Source organism: Brassica napus, chromosome A8 (genome assembly GCF_020379485.1).
Source record: "Brassica napus cultivar Da-Ae chromosome A8, Da-Ae, whole genome shotgun sequence".
NCBI lineage: Eukaryota > Viridiplantae > Streptophyta > Magnoliopsida > Brassicales > Brassicaceae > Brassica > Brassica napus.
In genome coordinates, this window is record NC_063441.1 from 9302989 (window position 1) to 9307378 (window position 4390).

The 4390-nt window shown below is 35.6% G+C and overlaps 1 long non-coding RNA gene across 1 annotated transcript; it reads left to right on the top strand.

Annotated features, from left to right (window-relative positions):
- The first annotated feature begins 263 nt into the window (after positions 1-263).
- On the top strand, positions 264-3988 carry LOC125577290. Its single transcript, XR_007315670.1, has 3 exons — positions 264-945; positions 1106-1148; positions 1427-3988. It is a non-coding gene; the product is annotated as an uncharacterized LOC125577290 (long non-coding RNA).
- Positions 3989-4390: the final 402 nt, after the last annotated feature.

Consider the following 4390-nt stretch of genomic DNA (forward strand, 5'->3'; position numbering starts at 1 on the left):
ATTAAAAAATATATATACATATATTCAAATATATTTATTTTCTAACTCTTCTCTCTCTCAGAAACCGATGAAAGTTGACAGTTACATTGAATGCTTGCAATATCTAACGTTTCCTAAATTCCAAACGGCCTTTTCATAAATTGGAGAAGCATGAAATAGTTTGACACGTTGAAAAACTTGAAAGTTCTTTAAACCAATAAAAAAAACTTGAAAGTTCTTTGTATGATGCTTTTTGTTTGCTTTTTTTTTGGGCAGAGATGTATGAGCCGAGCATTTAAAATTGAACAACAGAGCGATATGAAGTTTACAAATGGGTTGAATCAGGACTAGAACACGATTAAATTATTGGAAACGTATTTGACAGATTATGACCATGATTACTTTTATTGTCCAAAATGTTCCGTAATTGAAATTACTACTATATAGGAACATTATTTCAAAGGTGATAGATATGACATGATAAAATTATGAACGAAGTTTTCACCATACACATTACTAATAACCTTATGACTACAATTCGAGTAGAGTTAGGAAAAAAATATTCATATGGGATAAAAAGGGTCAAGGATTAATGAAAACAAAAAAAAAATTGTAGAGAAAAATTAATGTGACAAAGAAGAAGAATCAGATGGAGTTAAATAAGTCTAATTTTTGAAATAATTGGCTTTGTTGGGCCTAGTTTAAAATTCTGTTGTGCATACATTTGAGAATCTTTTAATTCGTAGAATACACGAAACTTTGGGGAGAAAGTTAAATCGTGTGATTAAAAGCATGACACGTGGAAAAACACTCATCGTACAATTAAAAATGTATCCGTTGCTTAAAGCGTATATATCAGAGAAATCCACGGTTCTTCACTTCTTAGAGTTTTCTCTCAAGAGATTTCTCTCTCGAACTCTTTTTCATAAAATGTTACAAGCCGAAGTTCACAGCATTCTTAAAATAGTAAGTTCTTTCTCCTCTTCAGTTTCTCTTGATCGTGAAATTTTTTTGTTGGGTTCCGTTCATATCTTATTAAATTAGGGTTTGATGCAATCGATTGGGTTTTTACGATTTATTTTAGGGTTTCAAGTTTCTTTAATCGTTCACTTATTTATTGTTGTAGTGATCTTGAAAAGCGCTTGAATCCGTTTGGAATCATCGTTGAGGTAACGTCTCTGTCTACGCGAATTGCTTTTGTTCTTCTATCTTCGAGTATACGAAGACGAACATATCTTAAGAACTTTATCGTGCTTTAGATTTGGGCTACTTGGTGTTCTGTTATGGATGTTATCTATATCTTTACCACTTGAAATTGGTTTGTATAAAGCGATGATTGTATACATACGTTTCTTTCTTGTGCCGATTGCTTATGTATTCTTTGTACAAGTGGGCAATTACATATCACTTTAGCCTAACTCTCTCTCTCTCTGTTTTTGTTTTACAGAATGTGGTGAATGTGGAGAAACCATCATTGACAGATTGAAGATAAAGTGTGAATCTTTGAGTTCAACGGCAACAAAAAGCAGATAAGTTCTCTTACATTACGTTTTTTTTATCAGACTCCAAAAAGATCATAGGCAGACACTAATCTAATAGTGTTCTAGCCAGATTCTTATTTTGGGGACATTGTCCCGAGTCCCTGTTCCGTGAAAGCTAGCTTAGTCCCAATACAAAATCTAAATCCATCTCCCTAGAAACTGTTGGTTGGTAGTGCAAAGAGATGTTTGGCGGGGGATGGAGAGTAACACCTCCTTTAGTACCCACGGCTTTTTACAAAACAACCATCGGCTTAAAATAGTCTTAAGACATGAAATGACTATGGCTATGGCTCTGAAAGGACCATCGACTTACAAAGTCTTTTAAGACAAAAGGCTATGAATTGGTTATGAACTTGTTGGATGCAAATACCGACCACAAGTGATGAAAACTAATTGTCCCGAGTCCCGTTGTGTGAAACTGTTGGATGGATATAACGACCACAAGTGATGAAAACTAAGTGTCCCGAGTCCCGTTGCGTGAAATAACGAGAAAAGTTATGAAAAGTAGTAAACCCACGGCTTAAAAAACAAGTCTTTAGACAGAGACTGTGATTGTAAGAAAGTCTTTAGACAGAGCCTGTATTTATTACATTAGTACCCACGGCTGGCAAGAAAGTCTTTTGACAAAGACTGTGATTGAAAACGTCTTCATCGGATTTGTACCCACGGCTTGCAAAAAAAATAAAAATCATTTGACAAAAACTGTGATTGAGAACGTCCTCATCACATTTGTAATGGCTTACAAAAAAAGTCTTTTGACAGAGACTGATGAAAATGTATTCATCACATTAGTACCCACGGTTTAGAAAATACCAACGCCTTTGCAAAAAAAAGTTTAAGACAAGGCTATGAGATCGTCCCAATGGCTCTAAAAACTATTGGTTGGTAGTGCATGTCTATGTAGAGATGTTTGGGGATGGTAAGTAGAACTTACTTTAGTACCTACGGCTTTACAAAATGTCTTTAGACAGAAAATGACTGTCTAAGGCTATGAATTGGTTTTGGAACTTGATGAATGGAAATAACGATCACAAGTCATGAAAACTAATTGTCCCGAGTCCCGTTGCGTGAAATAACGATCACAAGTTATGAAAAGTAAACCCACAGCTTTATTAATATTGGAATGCACGGTTTGAGAGAAGTCTTCAGACAAGGACTACTTTAAATCTAAACCACGTTCATTGCTTAACCACAGCTCTATGAAGCAAAGGATTTGAGGGTGCAAAGTGTGACACAATTTAGTACCAATGGCTTAAAAACAAGTCTTTAGACAGAGACTGTGATTGAAAATGTCTTCATCATGTTAATACCAACGGCTTAAAATAACAAGCCTAGTATTACCCACGGCTTAAAAACAAGTCTTTAGACAGAGACTTTGGTTGTAAGAAAGTCTTTAGACAAAGACTGTATTTATCACATTAGTAGCCACAGTTGCCAAAAAGACTTTTACACAAAGACTGATTGAAAACGTCTTCATCACATTAGTACCCACGGCTTGCAATAAAGTTTTTTTGACAAAGACTGTGATTGAAAATGTCTTCATCGCACTTGTACCCACGGCTTTGCAATAAGTTCTAGACAAAGACTGTGATTGAATATACACGTCTTCATCACATTAGTACCTAAGGCTTGCAACTGTGATTGAAAACGTCTCTTTGACATTAGTACCCACGGCTTGCATAAAAGGTCATTTTGACGAAGACTTCATCACAACAGTACCCAAGGCTTGCACGAAAGGTCTTTAGACAAAAGACTGTGATTGAAAAGCCTTCTTGAATCTAAACCAGATTCATTGCTTACCCACGTCTATGTGAAGCAGATGATGTTTGGGGATGCCAAGTGTGATTAGTACCCACGGCTTGCAAGACAATATTTAGACTGATTGAGAATGTATTCATTACATTAGTAGTATAGTACCCATGACTTAGAAAAAGTCTTATGACAAGACTATGAATTGATTTTCAACTTCGTTGGATGGAAATAACGACCAACGGCTTTATAAAAGTCAATCAACGACTTATAACATAGAGTCTCAAGGCAAATGCTATGAATTGAACACACACCTTGCGAATCTTTTGTTGGATGAAAAAAAACGATGAACTGTTCAGAAAACGTCTTACAAAAACTCTAAATCTAAACCATATCCATTGCTTTACCCACAGTTCTATGAAGCAAAAGGATGTTTGAAGATGCCAAGTGTGACAAAATGTAGTACCCACGGCCTTAAAAAAAAAGTCTTTAGACAAAGACTGTGATTAAAAATACGTTTTCATTACGTTAGTACCCTCGGATTCAAAACAAGTCTTGAGACAAAGACTGTGTTAATCATCAAATTAGTACCCACGGCTTGCGATAAAGGTCTTTAGACAAAGACTGTGATTGAAAACGTTTTCAGCACATTTGTACCCACGGCTTTGCAAAAAGGACTGATTAAAATATCTTCATCACATTAGTACTCACGGCTTGCAAAAGAGCTCTCTTAGACAAAAACTGTGATTGAATAAGTTTTCATCACGTTTGTACCTCGGCTTATGAAAATAGTATTAAGACAAGCTGGTAACTGAAAACAGATGCATGCCAAAAAGGTCTCTTTACACAAAGACTATGAATGGTTTGAACTTGTTGAATGGAAATAACGATCACAAATATGCAAAACTAATTGGAAAATCTTGCTCCCACGGCTTATTAAGGGTTTGAGAGAAGTCTTCAGACAAAGACTCTACATCTAAACCAAGATCCATTACTTACACACAGCTTTAAAAGTCCAGCACCCCACGGCTTTAAAAAAAAACAAGTCTTTAACAGAGACTGTGATTGTAAACGTATGTTACCCTCGGCTTGCAAGAAAGTGTCTTTACAAAGACAAGTAT